This window comes from Ursus arctos, unplaced genomic scaffold, assembly GCF_023065955.2.
Source record: "Ursus arctos isolate Adak ecotype North America unplaced genomic scaffold, UrsArc2.0 scaffold_15, whole genome shotgun sequence".
Classification (NCBI taxonomy): domain Eukaryota; kingdom Metazoa; phylum Chordata; class Mammalia; order Carnivora; family Ursidae; genus Ursus; species Ursus arctos.
Genome location: NW_026622819.1, coordinates 54,443,305 through 54,466,739, shown reverse-complemented (window position 1 = coordinate 54,466,739; position 23,435 = coordinate 54,443,305). Strand labels below are relative to the sequence as shown.

Below are 23,435 nucleotides of genomic sequence, written 5' to 3'. Positions count from 1 at the left end.
TACTTCCCAATCCAAGTCTTACACACACACACCCCAGAATGCATGACCCTGATTGCAGTGTCCTGTTTCTTGAAACTATTCCTGCCTCAGTGTACATTATTTTCACTGGGTCCTGCTCTCTGATCACTCTTCAATCTTTCCCCACACTCCATCTTCCTCAGCCTATGCTGGAAATACTGGCGCTTCCCAAACACTCCCTCCCCAACCCTTTTCTCTCTTCCTCTTTTAAGTACTTGGGAAATTTTGCTTGCGCTGACATGACCAAAGGGTTCTTGTCCACATTTCTCCCTTGAGCTTCAGACTTATACATCTAACCATTAAGGACATCACTATTAAAGGCATCTCAAAATCAGGTGGCTAAAATTGGGCTTCTAACTTTTTCCTACAAAACTTGTTTTGCCCTAATTAAAACTGCTCACCATCTACCTACCATATGCTCACCATCAACCTGAACGCACTATAGGGTCCTTTCCCCTTCCTTCCTCCCTACGTCCAATTAAGTCATGTGGATTCCTCTTCCTAAATATGCTATAGATCTCTTGCCTCTCTCCATTCTGACTTCTACCACTTGAATCGATGTGCTCAGCATTGCTCACCAGAATCACCACATAGGCTTCCACCTCAGACCCCCTGACCCCAAGCTTCGATCCGCTAATTTATTCTTAATTCTGCCACCAATCTGCCTTTGGTGGATCCCCATTACTTTTAGGTGTGGTTTTAGTAGTTGCCCCCCAAAAGATGTTATTTTTCAGGAAATGGTGCCACCACGTACTCTAATGTTCTAATCATAACCCTACAGGTCATCTCATCCTTGGTTCTTATCATTTCTTTGCTTTTTGCACCCAACACAACAGCAAAAGCTGTCAACTCTACCTCAGAAACACACCCCATATCTACTTGCATCTTACTATGAACACCACTTTGACCTGAGTTCATCATTGCCTGTCTGGAAAACGGAGTTTCAGGACATAGTTAGAATTGTGCTGATTATATCTCTGTAGTGTCCATTTAAACATATTCCTCTTTCCTTCTCTTTCCTATAAACTAATCATTAGAGCTACAAGTCTGATAGCTATTCTCTTCAAGTCAGATGCATTGAGGCATAATTTAGATACAGTAACTCTCAGGAAGGGTGATCTTTTAAAAAAATATATTAATATTATCACATCACTCTGTTTAAAATCATCCATAAATTCTTATTTCACTGAGAATAAAATTCAGTCTGAAGAGTCTTCACTGTGGCTACAGAATCCTTCACAGTCTAGTCACTGACCATCTTCCTGATCTCACCATGGATCACACTCTTCCTCCTTAACCTCCCTGAAACCACATCTGGTCTTTTCTCTATCCTGCCAACACTCCCCTTTCATTCCTATCTTGGGGCCTTGGCATTTACTATGCCTTTAGTCTGAAAGAGTCCCACACCTCTCCCAGTGCGTGATTCTTTCATGCGAGGGTGGTCTCAGCTCAAATACCACACCTTCAGAGAAGCCTGCTCTCTGCATGTGTGCATATAGACATACATTTATGTACATAAATCACACTCCCTCTTGTTTTCCAAGTCCTTATCATTTCCTGAAATTATTTTGACTTTTGTTTACTTATTTTTTGTCTCTCTTATAGCAATAGATCATAAACAGCATGTCTGTTTACCACCTTGGTGCTGAAATAAGTGCCTGGTACTCAGCATAATCTCAGTAAGTGTTTGCTAGATAAATCAATGACTCATGACTCATCTGACTCCTACAGTTTCTAGCACTTTCCTTCACTAATGCTCTGCTTCAGATCAAGTGAATGAAGACATCTGTTTCTCCCTAATCCATGACTCTCCCTCTGGGCTCTACAACTCAGTATGTGATATCTGGTGTGCCTTCGTTTTGCCTCCATTTTCCTGCCTTACTCATTCTGACTCATTCATTATATTTTATATAAAACAAAAAGGCATCCATTTATGGCATGTCCATAGTATACTGTGCATATAAAACATGCCGTTTGTACCTCAGGGAGAGCCCTGTAGAATAGTGAGTCCCGAGTAACATACCCTGGACTCCAATTTCTGCTCCATCACTGAAGTATTCAGGTGGAACTATAAAATCTCTTTGCCTCAGTTTCCTTCTTTTACAAAGAATGGAACTCTTTTGAAGATTTCATGATATGATATATGTAAAGTGCTTAGAACATCTGATCAATAAATAGCATCTATTTTTATTCTTAATAGTAATTATGTAATTTATTTAACATCTCACACCAAAATGATTTTTGTGTCTGCTTATTACTATTGCCAGGTCTTTGATGGCATGGTGAGAAAGATTTTTTCTTTCTTCCATTTTTCTAATTTCCAGGGCTAGGCACAATTCCTGACATATCATAGTACTATTCTATTCATACTTCTTAAGTGATAAGAAGTGAATCTGGTTTCCCTGGACCAGAAATACCCTTGGGGTGTAGGAGTAGGGTCCAAATGTGTGTGAATAAAAACGAGTAACACATGCCCCCAATAATTTTAGGGATAAAAAACAAATCTGTCAGGAATAACAGCTGTAGGTATGTAAAAAGAGCTATCAGGTAGCTAATTAAACTGGCTTGAAAAGGATGGTAAAAACAAAGAACAGAAAGTTCAAATTCCAATGTAAAGAACCATCCCTTGAACACCTCTCTTGCTCATTCCAGTGTAAAGTACCATTCCCTGAACACCTCTCTTGCTCATCTCATAGGGAAATATTCAGTCTATTCTGCTGTAAAACCAGGAGCTAACATTAGAAATGGCACCATTTTATTCAGGCACAACAGCTTACCCTGGCTCACAGATTCAATAACCCATAAACTCAAAAATCCCAAAGCAGGTCAAACCCAATAATATATAAGAACCCATAAAAAAGAGCATCAGTTTTGTTGCATTGCCTTTGAACCACTACAAAACAACATTAGATAAGGGCGAGCAAACTTTTTTCTGTGAAGGGACAAATAGTACATATTTAGGCTTGTGGGCCATACTAAACAACACCACTGTTGTAGGACAAAAGCAGTCACCAAAAACATGCAATGGAATGGGCATGGTTGTGTTGTAACAAAACTTTATTTATGGACATAGATATTTTAATTTTATATAATTTTAAATGCCCTTAAATAATATTCTACTTTCATTTTTTTCAACCATTTGATAATATAAAAACAATTCTTGGCTTATGGGTATATAAAAGTAGGTACTTGGTCAAAAGTGACCCACAGTTCATAGTTTGCTGACCCCTACTTTATACCAATTTTGTCACCTCTTTCCTAACTCCAAGCAAAATGTGATATAACTGGCTTCCCTGCATAAACTGAAAGTGGTAATGATGCATTTTCTCATACAAAAAGATTACTACTTTTATAAGTACTACACAGTAACTATTGTAGCATCTTTTAATTAATATGAAGGATAAAGAGTAAAAATAATTATTTAAAGTATCTTCACATTAATAACTTGATGGACAGCTAATCCAGGACTCTATTAATCTTAATTCTGCCACAAACTTATTGTTCAATACCTCAATATGTGCTTTATTCTTTTTTGTGACAATTGCCTTATTTATAAAAGAAAATGTAATGATAAAATATTAATATATATCCATGAGACCAAGATAACTCATTCAGCTGGTCATGACTTAAAAAAAAAAAAGTCACATAGGACATTCTTCCCACATTCTCCAAGGAAAAGAAGTCCACGTTGCTTTTACTCAACAGATATTTATCAAGCACATACTATGTACAACACAATATGAAATACAGCGACCTCTCCTGCATAAGTACAAAAATAATTCATCTTTTTGTGCATTCACAAATAAAGTGTCTGAAACAGTTAAATGAAAAATGTCATCATTATTTTGATAAACCTCAGAAGAAATGCAACCACCTTCACTCAAGGATCAATATGACCCAGGGCTTTTGAGACCCCAAGTTCTCCAGAGAGCGCTACAGATTGACAGGTCCGTCTCTTAGTGCTTGATTTGACATCAGATACAGTGAAAGACACGTAAACCTCGGATGAAGAGCCTCATCTCAGACAGTTCCATATTGGCCAGACAAGCACCGTGGCTCAAGAAGGCAGGCTCCCTCTTCCACAAGTCAATTGTGAATTACTCTCGCTAAATTGGCTCCACAGCTGCGATTTTCAGTTCCTAGAGTGCCCTCCAAATAGCTGGTTGTGGGGGAAAAAATAAAAGCCTGCTTTTTACTCAAACACACACCTTTTGGCGATCTGCCATCCCAACTCTTGAAGGACCTGCAGATCTGAAAAGGGACCCTTCTGGGACTCTATCAAAAAAAATGGTAGATCAAAAGTGTGGCAGAGGGGCTGCTGTCAGGCACTCAAACACATAACTTATTCCAGTTTTGGAGACCTACAGAGTAGATCTATGAAATAAACTTGGCTCAAAGGGAGCCTAAAGTACTCGGCCCCAAACAAGTGAGGTTGGGGGAAACTGTACCAAACCCTTGTTTCTTTTCAAAGGAAACAAAGAAAGCGTAAAAAGGGAAAACAGAGGAAAGCGAAGACTATTACCTACAATATTAACCCCTTTCTGGGAACCTGGAGGAAACTCGCAAACAGGCTACAGACGTGAATTACAAAAACTGAGTTCCCTGTCTTTCAGACAACAGATAGTCTGCTTTTATCTCATCAACTGCTTGTGATGGAGAGTTAGGAGATCTGGAGGTGAATGCTAAATTTACACAAAAGCTGGCATTTCAGGGTACAGCAATAACCTGCCTTCGTGTACCACATCTGCATAGGCATGACATTTGTACACACACACACACACACACACACACACACACACATACCACATACGTATTCAGAGAGGTAGAAAAGGGAAGAGAGGAACAGTGAAGACAAGATTATCTCTCACATACACACCTTTGATACATAAATACACACACAGACATGGAAAGAGTGAACAGAGAACAAACTTATCTGTCATAGAAAAATGATTCAAGTCCTTTCAATCCTTCACAAGCATGCTCTCTTTGAGCCTGGATTATTAGATAATTCCCGCATTACTATTTTCTACAGGTATCCTTCTGAAACGGTGTCAGTTATCTAATCTGTAGGTTCAATTAGACGCCTTTATCACCTGGCATAACTTTAAAACCCTGCAACTGTCTTTACAACCCTTCTGGTTTCATGGAAAGTTCACCAGGTTGACATTTAGTTACATGACTGAATTCTAAATAGGGATTAATAAAATGATTAATTTACTCTTCTTTTCTCCTCTCTCTCTCTCCGGTTTCCCCCATGAGTCATGGTTGGCCATCTACAAGAACACAATATCTAACTGAGGAAAACTGTCTTCCAACCACAGCATCTGTCTCCCTGGCAAGCTCTGCTGACAGTTGGGTCCTGGCTCTGGAACTGTTCAAGAATCTTTTTTCGGGCTGAGCGATTAGTGGGCTCTCATCCTCCTAGGTGCGGCTTCCTACTGATTCCACTCAATTTGAAAGATGGATTTGTATATATTTACCCTTCGGTGAATCTGCTATTGTGCAAATATCTCAAATTGAGACCTCCCCATGGGAGGACATGCATGACACAGGAACACCTGCATTCCTTTTCCTGCAAAACATCCATTAAATAGTTCGGTGGTTCCCAAGGGTCTGCTTCTGGGTATTACATAAGCAGCTTCTCCCTCAGCAAAGGGAAAGGGATGCTTCAAGACACAGAAATAAAAATGCCCACAGTTTTCTAAGGGAATTTCAAAATAGCAAGTTGCTTAAATACCAAGGAAAGCACCTGGTTTCTCTCCAAGCCTAAAGATAGCCTGTGATAGTTTAAGACATGTAACCAGAGGTGGGAGAAAGGAGAGGTGGGTGAGGAGGTCACGGACAGCACTGGAGAGACTCTAGAACACACAGATCATGTGGCAGCACGCGTCCGAGTAAGTTCTGTTATTTGTGAAATTCTATCAAAAGTACTTAGTCAAGAAGGTTCACGTTTTGTTTTTTGAAAAGTGGTTAAGGTGGAGGCATAATTTGTAGGCACGATATTCCAGTAAGGGCACATCTGTCTTGTTCTAATTTGGAGCCTAAAATACTGCTGTCGGGCTCTCCCTTTCTTTCTTAAAAATTTCTTCCCAAATCTACTTTATCTACTTTTTTTTTTCAAACAATTACTCAGCCCCTAGACCCCCTGGAGGCTTCTGATTCTTAAAAGAATTAGAAAAGATCTCCAGTTATTATTAGATTCCATTTTAGATGGAGAAGAAAGCAGAAAGTGAGCAAGATAGGCACGCCTTTATGTTGCCTGAGTTACTTTTGAAATTTGCTTCATTCAAAGGCCAGAATAGCATGGAGCACCTTCAAACTATAAAATAAGAATTCCACTGCACCAATTATTTGTAACCTCTCACTGGAAGTAAAAATGATTTAACACCCCTCCCTTCCCCCGTCAAAGACCTAAAGGCCTTTAAGAGAATCCAAGAAGCCCCATGCATTTAATATTTTCTAAGAATAAGTATCGGGGAAAAGATTAAGCCCTCAAATATCCAACTTATGTAAGTCTGACAACAAGAAAAAACACAGTGGAAAGGATTAATCTCAAATAAAACTCGGAAAAGAGGTTTTTGCAGAAAACTATTCCTCTGGCTAGATCTCTTTTGTTTACAATATGAAGTAGAATTTGGACCCATTATATATTCTTTCTTATGGTCCCCCTTGTGAATTGAGGTTGTTAAAGTAACATTGTAATTATCTTTTATCTATAGCATGATTTATTTATAATATGAAATTCCCTTTTACATCTTTAGATTCTTAATAAGTGAATGCTCTCCTTAACAGTCAGAAAAAAATAACATCGAAATACGAACAAATATTTATTTCACCATCCTTTTTCCAGAAAACTATGAATGTGACTCCAATAAAAACAGAGCTACACATTTTGTTTTAAACATTTAAAAATGTTCTTGGGTTTCAAAGGTCATATTTAGAACTGAACCAACCATGAATATGAATACATTGTAAGCCATGTCTAAAGCGGGTGTCTTTTCAAGTAAAAGACAAGACTTACTAATAGTCCCATTTGTTTTCCATTAAAAATCTACTCATTGTATTCACAGCAATCCGCTTGCCACCATGCGAGCCTGCTTGGACAAAGCTTTCGCTTTGTGTGTATCAGATGCAAAATTTACTTAAATTCCAGATAATTGCAAGTGCATCTGCTAGGCTTTGTCACTGGTCTATATGAACATTTTCACAGTGTATACAAAGAGCAATTATCTAACAACTAAAGAAAAAGAAACAGTCATTTCGGCAAATTACAGCCAGCTCCTTTATCAAGGAGTAAGTTTGCTAGAAGAATGCTACCCCAAAACACTTTCTTGAATAAAATGTATTCGCTCACACCACATACATTAGCTACACAGAACAAAAAAGGGAGCTTTTTCAACTGTTAAATTACTAGGTCTGAAACAAGGATAACTGCAATTTCAAATAAAATCATCTCACAAAACATGAATGTTCCCCTCTGGAGAAAAGAGAAAAAAAAAAAAAAAAAGCACCCGATTTAAACCAATCTGATGCACTAGTATAAGTTCTTATTCTGTACTCATGACAAAATATTTCAACAATAGTCACTTACCCTGTTTATCATCCAGTTTTAGTTCCCTAATTTGAGATATAAGTGCACAGAATCAATATCAACGAAGGAAAGTCAAAACAGGGAATACTTAAAAAAACAAAAACAAAAAAACAAACCACCAAAACAACAACAAAATCAAAACAAAAACTTGAGACAACAAAAATCTTAATTGAAAGTTTTTGTTCCATTCATGAGTCGACTGTAAACAGGCCTGTCTCTCTAGTGGGGCTATTTGGTCAATGTTTTTCTTTCTCCCCTTCATTCTATCCCCCCCACACACAAACCGTCCCTTTTTCCCCTCTTTCTCTTTCTTTCCTTCTTTCTTTCTTTCTTTCTTTCTTTCTTTCTTTCTTTCTTTCTTTCTTTCTTCTCTTTCTTTAACTTCATGAACAATCCAATTGCAAACTGTCACACTCAACACGGCCAGCCCTCCTTCAAAGCCCAATCCAATTTTCAGACTTTTACACCTCATGCCAACCAAACATCAACAGCACTCCTTTCCTAAGGCCTAATAGGGTAAATCTGGTCTTCTAACAAATTCTCAAAGCTATCCACAGTGATCACAGTGGTATCATTAGAATAGAGAGAAAACTATTTAATACAAAGACTAAAAAAAATTTGTGACCTTTGACCTGTTTGAAATCTATCAATTCAGTGGCCATTTATTTCCTGCTTCACTTTCATTTAAATATCTTCATTATCATTTTTGTAAAATGTATTATGTTACCAGCCAAAGCTATTAGAAAGAAAAAAAATATCTCCCTATTCCCCAAACTGGAGAACGATCATTATCATTAATATTTCACGGAACTGCATTAAATGAGACAATATTCAATATTTAACTATCTAATCCTATAGTAATTTATATTAGAAAATACCAACCATGTGAGAATTCAGCCAGTCGGATTATTTTATTGGATGAACCTTTGTCATTATTAATAACATTTCAGTATCTCATATTTTTTTCAGCACAGAATGTAACATCCAAGGACTGAAAGTGATTTTGTTTCTAATTAATTCTCAAAATCCTTGGGAGACAGTGATGAGAGGATAAATATATTAATTTGGAATTAAAGAATAAAAGACTAGCCTTTAGATGCAAAAGTTTTACTAGAGATGTGAATTACTTGCATGGGTCGTACACCTCACCAGGTTTACTCATAATTACGTTAGGAAGACCTGTTTAAACCTCAGAGAGTCTAAATTATTGGGTGGGGTGTGGTTTTATTTCTTTCAAGCCACAATTATTTGCCAATTATAAGGAAAAAGTTGGTCTGACCTATTATTCAGAATTCCTGTTAATTTGCTTACAGGCAATTACGTAGACATCCAGATGTTCTCCACATGTACTTTAAACAAATCCCATTTACCTTTTTCTCAGACCATCTATCAACTTTACATATTTATACATCGGCAAACTTCAGCTCATTTTAGTAAATTATCTTTAACTTCAGCATGAATGGAACTCAAACGGATAACTTTTAAACGTGACACTTGGAGATAACAAAATAAACTCTACGTAACAAACATTTGAAATTAGTGTGTGCTAAAATCTAAAGTGTTGTGCTTACTACCTTTATAGCCAAAAATGTCCTCCATTTGATTTCAAGCAAGAAAAAAGTCCTCACTGCTACTAGCCTTTCAAGTTTATACACTGAGGCCATCATTATCCCTCCCTTAAGACACTAAGGTCACTCATGGAATAATGGTAAATATTTGCTGGAGGCTTTTCATTTATCTGTTTTGTTGACAGCTCCCCCTCCTGTTTTTGTTTTTGTTTTTTTTCTTTTTTTTGAGGGAATTCCACCATTTATGTATTACTGGAAGTTGAAATCTTCTTGTCCCATGAGAGACCAGACTATGGATCTCCCAGACTTCCAGTTACATGGATATAGACACTTTATCAGGAGGCAGCCAGTCAAATGGAATCACCAGCCCAGAACTTGGAAATGTGAGCCAGGGACCCCCAGAAGCCAGGATGGGGGTTCCTTCCAGACCTGGGACAAACAGTCCCCTGTCCAGGGCAGCAGTGCTGGTTGAGAGTAATGGCAGAGGCAGAGGCCAGTGCGGGGGTGTGGAGGGCTCCAGCTGGGCACCCAATATGCAGTGGCAGAAGCAGAAGTGCCAGGTTCCACATCATTCCTGGTGATTCCATAATCCCCTATGTCCTCCTAACACAGTCCTTTACTGTTTACATTAGCCAGAATTAGTCTGTGTAGATTATAAGCAAGAACATAACCGGATCCCACAATCAAAAATAAAAATTCAGATTGTGCTTTTATTCTGTGTTGGGTTAATTTTATAAACAGTTGGAAAATAAGTTAAGAATGCTTGCAATATTGTGAGTTGTAAAGAACATTCCATTTTCACAAAGACTAGGAAACTTCCCATCCAGGAGGACCCCGGAGGACCATGGTAAGTGGATCTCATAAATCCTTGGAAATTTAGGTACCCAACAGGAAAAGAGCCAAGAATCAAAGTTTAAATGAGGAACACATCAATGAAGACCCTTCCTATTTTTCTCAACCATTGCTTTTCTGATTCAGATGAACAAGGAACAGAAGATGGAAAGGAAATTTTGATGGTTTATCTATGATTTGCTAGAGATGAGTCACGCACATCTTGAAAACCCTCAGTAAAAATGAGCATTAATCAAGAGCCTGACCGATGATATCAAAAGTCAGAGCTGACTGCCTCAAGTCCAGGAAGCTATTACCTGGGGCTGGGGAAAGGGTCAGTGCCTCTGTGCACTCCTCCTATGACATCTACTCTCAGAGCTATTCACCTGGTACTTTTCAAGAATATTACCCTTCCCACAAATGATTGACAAAAGACGAATTTAAGAGAGTGAATAAGTTTTGAAAATTAACTCTCTGAACCTACATATTCACTGTATGCTTTCAAGTTCAACAGCTCAAATATTCCTTTAGAGAACATTTTTCATCCGTGGCATTTTGGGAACACTGGAAAATTTTCTTTCCTTCCCAATTCCTATCATTTTTCAAAAATCCCTCATAAAAGAAAGGTAAATCATAAATTGATTCATTGGTCATGAAAAATATAAATTGACAGCTGTGGGGCGTGGAGTCATTCATCCATCCACTGATTGAATTGACACAGGTAACAGGCACACCCTAAAAACAACCAGCATCAGAATTTGCCCTCACTCTCCATCCTCCATGTTAACCATGATCTGATTGCTCATGGCAAAGATCCACAATTTAATACTCACCCTCTGGCTTTACTCTTTATTTAAACACGTCTGTTATTAGACATCTGAATGAGAAAATAAAAAAGAAAGAAAAGAAAGCTGGAAAGTTCTATCCCTGACCTCGCCTGCAGCTATGCTTCCCTCAGAGTAAATACATTTGGAGTTCCAGGGCAAAGCAATTCAAAACAAAACAAAATCAAATCAAACAAACAAAAGAAAAACCAAGAAAACCACTAACTTCTGCAATTAAAATATTATTTTATACATACACACAAACACACACGCATGCACACATCACGGTGCTTTAGCCTATAGACCATAAGCTTCTAGACCAGAGATCAATCATACACACACACAACACCCAAACTGTGTACGACTCTGTGTACACCCCATGGGGGATTAATAAACACTTATGAATTGACTGACAAGAGAAAAACCAAGAAATGACAACCTTCAGGGTAGGCGTAACACAATTTGAACTTGAAAATTGCCCAGGAACAGACTTCACAATCTATGGGAACATACACAAATCATATAAAAAGAAGTGCTGCCCCTCATCTACCTAGAGTGGCCTTAGGGAACAGCTTAGTGAAAAATCACTGTTGTAGGAAGTGGAGTTCAGGCTCTCGATCTAGCTACTGTTTGGCTTCTGCAGCGAATCCAGCTGAGAGCAACTTTTATTCTGTAATAAATCTATTACACAATAACTTTTAAAACATAGATTAGAATAAATGCAAAATTTAGTGCATCTTTAATATTTTCTGGCTAAGTCAACAGGTATGAAACCACCTCTCCCTCCCGATTCTCAAGATTCATGTTGCCATTTTAATTTCTCTGCAGCCAAACGTAACAAAAGCATAATCTACAATGCTTACATAGCTTCAACAGAAGCATTCCCAAATAAACGGTAATTAGCAATAAATCATAATTTATCCACTGACTTTTTTAAATGACGCATTAATGGCGTGATGCACTTCTTAAAACACATTTCATTCAGTGTCTCCTTGCACAGAATCTCCAAATGCCTCAAGTTCAAAAGTGGTTTATTTTCCTCCCTGAAGTTCATATACACGTTCTATGTTGAGGGTGTGGATAGAACAGATTTATAAAAATTTAGTGATCCCTGGAACTACAGAATTACAGAATTAAGAATTACAGAAATAAAATGATGCTTCTGTTAACAATTTAGCCTTGTCACATTTACCTGAAATGATTCCTATTTCACTTGTTACCTGTTTTGAAAAGCTACTTTCACAATGATAAATTTCCAAAAATGTATGATGAGAACAGGTGAGGAAAAAGAAATAAACTGTGAAGATCAGTCCCCTTAAACTTAGAGGGGGGCTTAAAAAAAGAGAAGAAAACCATTTTGGCTTGAGGGAAGGAAATTTTTTAAACAAAAACACACGAGATCAAAATAAAAGTCTGTGTGTGTCTTTACCATCAAAGGCCAAAGACAAAATCTATTTTAATTCGCTGCTGTCTTAGCATGTGCTCACTAGTTACATGTACTGGTCAATAACCTTGCCAACACCACCTGGCCTGTCACCTTACCTGATCCCACCTCACCATACTTCCCCAGATTCCCACTGTCCTTGACACAGCCAAGGGGTGGGCTTGTAGAACCATTCAAGCCAGTTTTCCAACACACACCTTTGAACAGCTAAATCATTATTTGTTTCAAAGTGTTACAGAACTTCCTACTTTTCTTCCTGACATTATTATCAAGTTGTTGAGAAAATGTCTGATAGTGATAACTACCAACGGTTTCCAGAGTTTTGCTATGTCAAACACATTTCCTATGACAAACACATTTTTGGGGTGATGCTTACTTTCCAGTTTCTAGTTCCCCACATTGATAGCAATGAGAAAGGATAGGTTTTTATGTTCTCGTTGTTTGTTTTTTTCTTGTTTTCCTGGCAGCCTCCTGTGGACTGTGAGAAGTGATGATTGATCATTTTTCCACACTCATCCACAGCCCTCTCTGTGGCCACATGTAAATTCGCCAATGGATAATTAAGCAACAGACACATCCAATAAATATAATAAATAAATTTGATTTTTCCCCCTTAGTAATTGGTTTCATCTGACTGAGTCTGATTATGTGTGGGGATATATAAACAGGATTAGAGAGGAGAAAAATTAGATGCTGGGTCACACAAATTGCAGAGTCCTAACCACTGTGAAATGTTTTTGTAATAATTACATTATTATTCCTAGGGTTAAAATATAGAGAAGCAGTTTGTGTCTTCTCAAGAAGTTAGGTGAGGCTAAAAATAAAACCGGTGGCATAATTATTACCAGAAGAACATAGTAGCCACCTATAGAATACATTTCCGTCTGGTCTGCATTCTCTTCCCACCATTTACACTGCCCTTCCCGTGCTTCCATTAATCCACGCAGATAATGCCAAACTTCAACTTGGGTCTCCAATTCCAGGTGTCCTATCACACCAGACTACATGAGTAAAAATGAGCTGGCCAAACTAGAAGGTGGAGAAGGAGCAGATATTTGTATACAATTATTGCCTGAAGAAATCCTAAGGCAAAATTAAATTAAATCACCTTTCAAATATATTCTTGAGTGACACAACGAGCAAAGTTTTACCTTGCCATTTAAAACAAGCAGCCTCCCCTATTTCCATTTACTTTCTTAGACATCCTGTTGGCATCAAATTACTCTTACCATAAGATTTAGCTCTTAGCTGAGCACAGTACCTGACCTGGCTTGGGAATCCAAAAATGGCTTACTTTAAGGGGAAAAAAAAAAGACTAAAAGATGAAAATATAAATTCCTGCAGCTTTAATTTGCCTATGTTCTTGCTAAGTAATATCTACTGAAATGTGTAGTACATAACCATATACTCTTACATCTGAAATGGCTTAGAAACATTATCACAGCTAAGATCACAAAGTCTGTTGCTATGAGTTCTCTAATAATAACTATGATTTTAGCTATGTAGATATTTACTGTTTGAACTAGCCACATGCATGGACATAGCCATTTTCTCTAATAGTTTAGTTTCATTTCTTAGAAATAATCGAGGAATATAACTTGACTCTTTCTAACATTCAAAATTTTGAAGTGGCAGTTTTTTAAAAACATGTTACAAATATAGCAAGAGGCTTATACAATTTTGTGAAATGGTTATTTTACGTTATGAGATTTTTTTGAACCTTTCCCAAAATCATTTCTATTTGATGATCTATTTCTTTCCTACACATATACCCTTATTCCTGTAATTAAAGTAGGAGAAATGTCAAAACACTGAGTATCAGTTAAATCCTAAGCAATAATAAAAATGACATTTAAACATAAGCTTTTCCAAAAGAATCCTCTGTAGAATTGTCCTCTCTAAAGATTTTAAATCAGTATGTTATTGTTAGTATCAGTTTGAGCTTCATCATATGAATTAAAGTCTCCAACATTAGCCCTTGCCTCCTAAATTGAAGACTGGGGAACCTAAATAAACAAAATAAATGACTTATTCTTTTAACCAAATTCATAAAGTCCTTTATTTCACAGGGTCCATAACTGCCTTTTATATAACTTAAAAATAAGTAGTTCACCAAGGCCATATTAACAGAAATGGATCATACAAAATTTCTAATATTTTTAAAACAGGCTTGAGCCTATATAGCTAAATAATTTAGTCATCAGCACAATTAAACAGACTGTCTTCTGGAAAGCTGAGTTCCAAACTTTGATAGAGCTGCATCGCATTTCAGAAATCACCAACACAATAATAAGAACACCAAACTGAGACATCCGGCGTCATATTTGTATTTAGAATAACCTATGGCAGAACCACATTAGCAAAAGGAGTAGCACTGGAAGTTTTCATAGGCGATCTAAATAAACAACAAGGAGAGCAAAGCCTCCTCCAAAAGAATTGCAGCGAAGACCTGAGAAGTTGAAACTTTTAAAGAAATTGTGTCTGTCCTCCCAAACCAAACACTCATGCTTTTCCCTAGACAGATACGGTATCGATAACACCCATCACCAATATTCTGCTGGGAACCACATAGTAGTGATGAGATGAGGGAAGCAGGCATTGTTCCATCAGCATCAAAGATCAATTCATATTGTCCGGGGCAGGGAGGGATTGGGGGAGATCTTTACTGGGGAAAACAAAAAAAAAAATTTTTAACATATCAACTGTATTATTTAGTCTCTATTTCTATTCACTTACATGAAAAGAGTTGAAACATCTGCTCTCTTTTTACTCACACGGCAGCCGAAAAGCACACAACTGTACTTTTTCTCTGATAATTCCTTTTGTCTAAAAGGCTCATAATCCTACACTTAGGAGAGGTGGGCCAATTAAAGTCTTTCAGCAAAAATGAAGGAACTTTATTTGCAAACTATTTCCCAAGGTGCTTCATTTTTTGTCATTAAGAATTCATAAAAAAGGCTGCAATATTTCAAGTTCAAAATCACATTGTATTATACAATATATTAAGTCAACTGGGGCAGTAAGTAACATGAATTTTAGAGAAAAAATTTTATACTTCGACTTTATGAAATCTTTCATAAATAAAAGCAGGATACTCTTAACACAGCCAAAATTATCATGCTAAGTAGTGCTTTATCTTTGTTAGGTAGAGAAAACAACCCAAATTAACAACAACAACAAAATGTTACCAGTAGAACAAAGTCTTGAACAAAGTAAATGTTCCTTTTATAAAGCAAAATAGAAACCAGTAGTGCAAAGAAATACTTTGACAAAGCTACTATTTGCCCTCATCACATAAGACTTATAAAATTTCTGTGGGTTTCACAATTTCAAAAGAGTTATCTAACTAGACACTATATCACATTTTATGAAATGCTGCTATGTCCTTTTCCATTTAGAACATATCAAAAGACACCCACCTACCCCCTAGCTCCCTGAAAAAAAAAATGTTCTTGTCATCTCCCCTGAAGGTTGTGAATCTGTTGTATTGCACTGTGACAGCAGAATGGATGGTTTCTGACTGTGAGTGTATCAGCTCTACTGAGATCCAGTAATTCAAGAAACAAAACTTTTGCTTTACACAAAGTAATAAGAGACAAAACATACACTCTTCACATAGCTCCTTTGAGATAGTAGCTTCAAGTGAGTTCTGTCTCTTTAAATCTGACTTTTCAATTGAAGTTTGAGTTCTGAAGTGGGGAGGGATAAAAAGGCCCTTGCCAATGACCTTGACCATATTTCACCAGAAATCACTTCTCACAATTAGTCTACACAGAATAGGAAACAAAGGAAAAGCTTTCCAATACAGGTTTTCCTTAAAAACACACAAGTAGTTCAAAGTTCCTTTCAATTACACAATGAAAAAACAGCAATTACTTTTAAGAAACATTCAGTAGCTGTAGCATAATAAACACCTCATACACGCAGAGAAACCTCCACTCTCATCAAAATGAAAATAGGAATCCTAATAATACAGGCAAATGTGACTATCAAGTTCCATGAGCCAAAGGTCTCTTTCTATATAGCCTTCTCCCCCAAAATAAGTTATCTTCTCCCCATGATGTTGGATACCATGCTTTTGGAAATGCTGAAATTCAACAGAAACACCAACTGAAAGTAAACTAACTCATTTATCAACAAACATAGCAAAAATATAGAATTACTTTGCTACATAACCTGAGATCAGCATCAGGCACAGAAAATTAAAATGAGTTAAGATTCAATGGAAAACTTAATAATAACAATAATAATAAAACTACCAACAGGCCACAAACACTATGCCACACAGAACTATATAAGAGTAATCACAAATCCCACTGATTGAATAGTCATCTAACCAGGCATTACACCCAAAACGTAGGTAGATACGTATAATATTTTAACATAAATTCTCGGAGCTTTTTAGAAGTTGCCAGGAAACTAGAAGTAGAAAGAGGGGTGGGTGGGTAAAAACCAACCTCAGCAGGAAAGAGTATGTTCTTTAAATCAATGTACTCTTCATCTTCACATCTAGTGAAGATGCTGAAAGTGAAGCTAATTGTGATGTTTCATAAGTAAATTCACACTCTGAATATATTACATAACAATTAGAATTCTTGCTCCATAGGCCACATAAAATGAGTCCTTAGCCTGGTCAGTTAGCTGTTTGTGCCCATGTGTGTAGAATATGCCAGAGAAACAATGCAGCTGCTCAGCATGGGGTATATTGCTTTCTGGTTTTGGTCCTAGAATGAGAAAATCATGATGCTTTAGAAGACTTGGGTTCTCAGGATCGTAGCTTACTGTACATATTCATTTTTCTTTAGTACCCAAAACAGATGCTTCACTCAAAGATAGCTGTGATCCTAATTAATGGAAGTTGAGTTTTTCCCCAAAAAAACTTGATCAAAATGGTAAATGCAAGCACAGGTCCATGAAAATATTTTAAAATAGCAATTTTGCCATCTCAAGGGACCTATGAGTAAGCTGAGCTTTCATTCTAAATAAAATGCCTTATTACCATCTGCAAACTACAAAAGAAGAAATAAGCTTTAGATCTCAGGAATTCTGTTCACAATTTCAAGAAAAGCTTTTGTCAACACAGGCGACCCAGAACAGGTGAATTGCATGGAGTCTTGGAGTAGGCTTTCCTCTATAAAAAAGAGGGTCTGACTAGTTGAGTTAATTTACAGTTTGTTTTGTTCTTCAGTCCTGTACAGGCTGCATGCACTGTTTTATGCTGTTCCTCCAACATCAGTTAAATTTACATGAAGACAAAGTTTAACAGTATCATTGCAAACATACTCTTTGTGCATAGGTAACTTGCTGTTCCATGCTGTGGCAACCACAAAGCAGAAACAGGCTTCCTTAAATAACAATACTTTCCCTCTATAAAATCTATGTACCTCAGAGTATCCCTGAGCTGGACAGCCTCATCTGAGTCTAGAGTTCAGAACTCAAGATAATAATACACAAATTGAAAATACAACCTGCTCTATCCCAGACTTTCCTTCCTACATTTATGCTGCCATTATTGGAGCTCATTTTCCCATAGCTTAGCAGAAATTTTACAACTATAAACTGATTTCTTTTTAAACTGCTGATTTGCCTTTACTTACTGACCCTTCAGTTTTTCTACTGAACTGGAACTGAAAACTTAGGGGGGGGGGGGGGAAGAGCAAAACAAATGAAACATGGTAACTGCTAAGAGCCCTTCAAAGAACTTAAATGATATAAATACATTAAAGAACTGTTGTGTATTAATTTTTAAATAATATTTAAAACAGATCCTGGAAGCAAGAGTTACAGAGTCAGTTCTATTTTTAAGAAAAGAGTTAAGAGTTCAATTTGCATGCATTATGCTGGCTATTTTAAATAATTTTATTCCATGTGAATGGCAGAAACTGCCCTTCCCCTCCCCAATTGACAAGATGCCACTTGAAGTAAGATCTAAGAGAAGGCTGGCTTGGCGTTAGAAATTGCTGTACACATCTCACAATTTTGAATAAAACAATACCAGCAATCTCTCTTCTTCTCCATAGCCCTAAATTTATTATTAAGTAAATTTAGCAATAGCTCAATCACTGGAGAATAGGACAGAATGTGATGCACTAAACCACTTATATGTTTATTATCTTTGCAAGCAACATTAAGTAGTGGTGTCAATTACATTGCCTCCTGCAAATCTGCACCAATGTGATGCAAAACAGCATTTTAAAGAAATTCTCTTTTGGAATGCAAATGATTATGCCCCCAATTTTGAATATTTTAGCCAGCATGTACCATACAGTAGTTCTGGAATCACTGGCATCTGTCATGCTGTCAAAACTGAGTCAAAATGCATTGTAATCCTGGAGAAGGATAACCTTAAACATCAATGCAACGTTAAAATGCATCCTAAAAAAAAAAAAAAATCCCTATAATTGCGATGAACATCAGAGAGAAACCGGCAGTCCTTCTGCAGAGAAATAACAGTCTGCTCTACCAATCTTTCCCCTCCCCCTTGAAACTCATGCAACTAATGATGACCTCCCGAAGTGCCGATTTTAAATGTTCCAGCATTCATCTGAGGATGAAGGAGAAAAAAAAAAAAAAAGAAATACATAGAAAACCACGAAACAAGTTGCAAACTGCACAAACGCAAGGAGAGAGAGAAAGAGAACTGCAGCTGATTCAGGAGCGATTGCGGAATGAGGAGCAACAGAAAGGAAACAAGAAAGAAAGAAAAGGGGGAAAAAAGCCTTTAGCATTAAAGAGTAAGAAGTGAAAAACATTTACCAGCGGCTCGGTCAGTAGCTTCGCTCCCTGACACCATCTACATAGAGAGATAACTTAGCCTAGAGTCTTCGGTCCCAGCTCGCTTTGGAGCGAAATTCCTTCACTTCGAGGGGGCAACACACACCCTCAAGAAAGAGGGAAAGAAGGGGAAAAATAATCCCAAAGACCAAGACAGGCTTTCCCCCTCCTCCCTCTTACCCGCCCCCCGGACTCCCCAAACGGTGCTCGCTTCTGCACAGTTCTGCTCGCTGTGCAGCTGAGCTGCTGCTGCCGCTGCCGCCGCCGCCTCGGCTGCTGCTGCTGCTGGTGCTGCTACTTCGGAAACGATTAGGAGGAGGACGCCCAAGCACGACCTGAGCCTGCGAGCCACCCAGGACCAATGTGCAACCTGCTCTGGAATCAAACCCATAACACACGCACGCACACCCAGTGGCTCCTGCACGCGAGTCCTCGCGCGCACACACGCGCCCGCCCGCGCGCCGCACAGACACACACGCACACACACACATATGCACACACGCACGCGCGCGCGCACCGGCCCCCCGCCCCAACACACACAAACACACACACACGGAGCGCCGCTCACCGCCCGCCAGCCAGCCAGCGCAGCCCCGAATGGGGAGTGCGAGCCAATCCCTGGGCCCCGAGTGCGCGCACAGGCCGCGGTCGCCGGGGCTGGGTGGTGGCGCTGGGACTGTAGCTGCTGGGGCTGCGGAGCATAGGACTGGGGAGGGGTTCACGCCTGCGAGATAGGGGCGTTAGGGGCACGTGCACCCCTTTGTCTGCAGAGAGAACCCCAACCGGGCGTTTCCAAGACCAGACACTGAGTGCGCAAACCCCCGGCGGTGCAGAGTTCAGTTCCGCTCTGGGGTTGGCCAGCAGTGGCTCGGTTCCCTGCCTGCACGCACCGAGGATTCGGCTCTGCGAAACCTGACGCACAGCAGCTGCACCCGGGTCCCTGCACACGGGAAAATCGCAAGCCGGCGCGTCCTGCGGACGACCCAAGCCTGCCTTGACTTGCGAGCATGCCCAGTGCTCAGCTGGAACCCAGAACACGCCTTCCAGGGTTAGGAACGCTGAGAGGGATAGAGCCGAGTTTAGTGGCTTCAAGAGAGAAAAGCAGAGGTTCCGCAGCCTTTAGTCCCTGCTAACCTGTCTCACCTGGACTACTCAGTGGCCCTGAACCTGCCCAAGAGGGCGTGGCGCTGGGAAGCTAGGCATCCAGACCTCAGAAAGGAGTTGCTTTTCTTCCTTTCATAAAGGGAATTCCAAAAGGAAGTAATTTCCGGCCCAGGAAAGGCTCATTCAGTTACAGGGTAGTTGAGAGAAAATCCAGAGGGCCTGGCAGTGGTTATGGTAACAGCCAACACATACTGGTTACCTATCTTGTGCAGGCTCTGTGCTACGTGATGCGCATGAAATACCGGATTTTATCCTTTCCGAACACCATATGAGCAACCCAAGAAGGAAACCGAGGTCCCAGTATATTTTACCAACTGTCATTCAATTATTGCCAGTGGACTGGGGAATCCAAACCTGGCACTCTGACTCAGACCCTGGAGATAGAAAGCAGTGCATTTGTAGCAAGAGAAAGGTCTGCTGGATGTTTGGGTGATAACACCCTCTGATCTTCCAGCTGTACCTGGTCTGTCTTCAGCAACCTACCAATCTTTGAAAAACTGCATACCCACAATTTGCCATTGTCCCACACGAATAACATGAACAATATTCATCTCTTCACTATGCACCCTGGGTCACCCTTTCATTAGGTGTTGCATACTTACCAGTAGAATCTTGAAAATCACCCTGCTTATTCTCATTTTACACATGAGGAGACAGAAACAGAGATGTCCTGTTACTTCCCCAAGGTGACAGGGTCTGAATGAGAGGGCGTAGTTTGTTTGACTCCAAGGTGCATGTTGTTTTTACTAAATTATGTGTCTTCCTTAACTGCAATCCAAATAAAAGCCATGAGATGAGGGTGCAGCAGTTACTTTTTATTTCACTCAACAAACACGTATTGATTTCCTACTAACATTCACTCATTCAACAAATATTTATATTTACTAAGCATTTACTTCCTTCAAGTCATTGTCTTGGAGGTGACAGAAGATAACAAAGACATGTGCCAGTACTCGGAGTTTAAGGTCTAGCAAGAAGATGATGATTATATGCTAATGATGCTGAGTGACAGCTCAGTAGGAAGAAATCTTCTTCCCATATTCATCTAGCAAACTCCTCCTCGTCCTTCAGCTATCTAGTCCAGTGTCACTTCTTCAGGGAAGCCCTCTGTGATCTCTCTGGTTGAGTCAAATCCCCCTGACTATAGGTGTTCACAGCTTCATGTAACTCTTCTTTTTAAAAGATGTTGTAGGTAACAGTTTGCCATTTGTGCTAGGATTTCAGTGGTGTATGTCTCCTCAATGCACACAGCCCTCTAGACTGTAAACTCCAAGAGGACAGGAATTTGTCCATTTTAATTTTCCATTAAGCTCATAGTGCCTAATAGATGATGCTCTTGATCCATCTCGTTTCATACACACATGCACACATGTACATGCACGTGCACACACACACACACACACACCCCTCTTGGAATAGGTATGATTCTTAGGGTAGGAAAACTGTTTTTCTTTCCGGTTAACAGATGAGTAAAATGAGACAGACAGAAGTTAAGTAGCTTGCCCAAGATCACACATCTGGAGAAGTGGCAGAGAAGGACTCCAACACTGGTCTGTCGGGCACTAAAGTCCACATGACTAGCCTTCAGGCTCTACTGCTTGTCCAGTGGTATCCAGCAGCCAACTAGACTACAAGAAAGCAGCTCATGGGAAATAGAGTAGACAGCTTGCTGGGGATGGCATGAGGGAAGATAGAGACAATTCAATATTGTAAAAAACAGAAAAAGCATGCAAAAGGATTTAGCAATCTCCAATTAGCACCCACCATATGTCAGGCACCTTGCTCAGAGCTTTTCCCATTTTAACTTTAACAACAATTATTCTGGCCAAGTGTTGTTATTCCCATTTTACAGATAAGGAAACTGAAGCTCCAAAACAAAAACAAATCCACTGGACTGTAAACTCCAGGGGGAAAGTGATATGTCTATTTTTATTTTATATTTTATTCAATAGTACCAGGATGACAGCAAACTCCCTCTCTCTTCTACACACATACGTACAAGCAACTTGCCCAATATCTCATAGCTAGGAAGTCACGGAGCTGGGATTTTAGCCTAGGTCTGACTTTAGAATTTCAGGGGAAATTAGGGTCTGGATGCTCACTGTGGTATTCACAGCTTAACCAGGCTACTACAGTGCCTGAAGATTTAGCTGGGTCTATAAAGAGAGAGAGACACTGCTGTGCTTTTTCCCTCTCATTAAATCTTACAGGGAATCTGAAATTCAGAGACTGAAAGTTACTTAATCAAGGTCACAGCCAGTGTCATAATGTAGAGCTAGATTCTGAACCCAGGCCTTCCTCACTGCAAACTTGTGGTATAGAATGTCCTGAGTGGCAGAAAAGAATATCCAAGATTTTCAGAGGTTTCTGACGGGGGATGGGAGGGATGCAGGGAGCAGGGGGGTCCTCACTCAGAGAGGAACTGCTGCAGTGAAGCAAGCAAATCTCAATGCAACACCCTTCCTACCTATTACCAGTCCTCCAGGTTGGGCTCCACCTTTGTTCAGGCCCCTCCCTGTTTCTGTGCCTTTTCAGGCCTCATCTTGAACCCAACATCTCACTGCCTCCCTGCTACTTTCAGCAGCAGCAGTGCCTACGAACTACAAGAAAGTAAAAACTGCATTTTGTATAGTTCTGCTTGCAGACTACTGGGCATGCTCAGTGACAAGGGGAGACTTTGATTATATACAGGAAGCCTCTGTTAACTACCTTTTTGGAGCATTTCCTCAAAATGGCATATCAGTGGGTAGCCCTTTACAGAGATTCCCAGCCTTTAAGAATTCTCAGTAGTCTAGAAGAATGAGATGCTTAGATAGGAAAAAAAAATCTCAATTCCCTGCATTTTGTACCCTGTCTCTAGTATTTATCTCCCTGTTCTGTACTCTCTGTAGACACACAAAAAAACATCCACAAATTGTACCCATCTATTTACATACCTGGCAGCTATGGACATATGTACCAGCTCTAACTACACACCAGCCCTTGACTATGGATTTGTCTCCTGTATTTGTTTGGCTATTAACTTGCCCTACACTGAAATCTGATGAATAAAATGGGTGAGGGGTTGCTAAGAGGTTGTTAAATATTTACCCCTCTTTCCTTCACCCTAAGAATAAATTCATTCCCTAGCGAATGTTTCAGAAGGCAGAAAGCTCTCTGGGATTCCCGATAACCCTTTCCTACATAGACATTAGGTTGATTTTTCTCATGAGAGCAGCAGA

At 39.2% G+C, this 23,435-nt stretch overlaps 1 protein-coding gene across 1 annotated transcript in view; it reads right to left on the bottom strand.

The window, feature by feature from the left end:
- LOC113264059 (teneurin-2-like) overlaps window positions 1-20,905 on the bottom strand; it is a 361,632-nt gene extending 340,727 nt beyond the window's left edge. Inside the window, exon 1 of the mRNA XM_026510926.4 lies at window positions 20,817-20,905. The gene's annotated coding sequence lies outside the window, so the exon portion shown is untranslated. The remainder of the gene's footprint in view (window positions 1-20,816) is intronic.
- Between the last annotated feature and the right edge of the window lie 2,530 nt (window positions 20,906-23,435).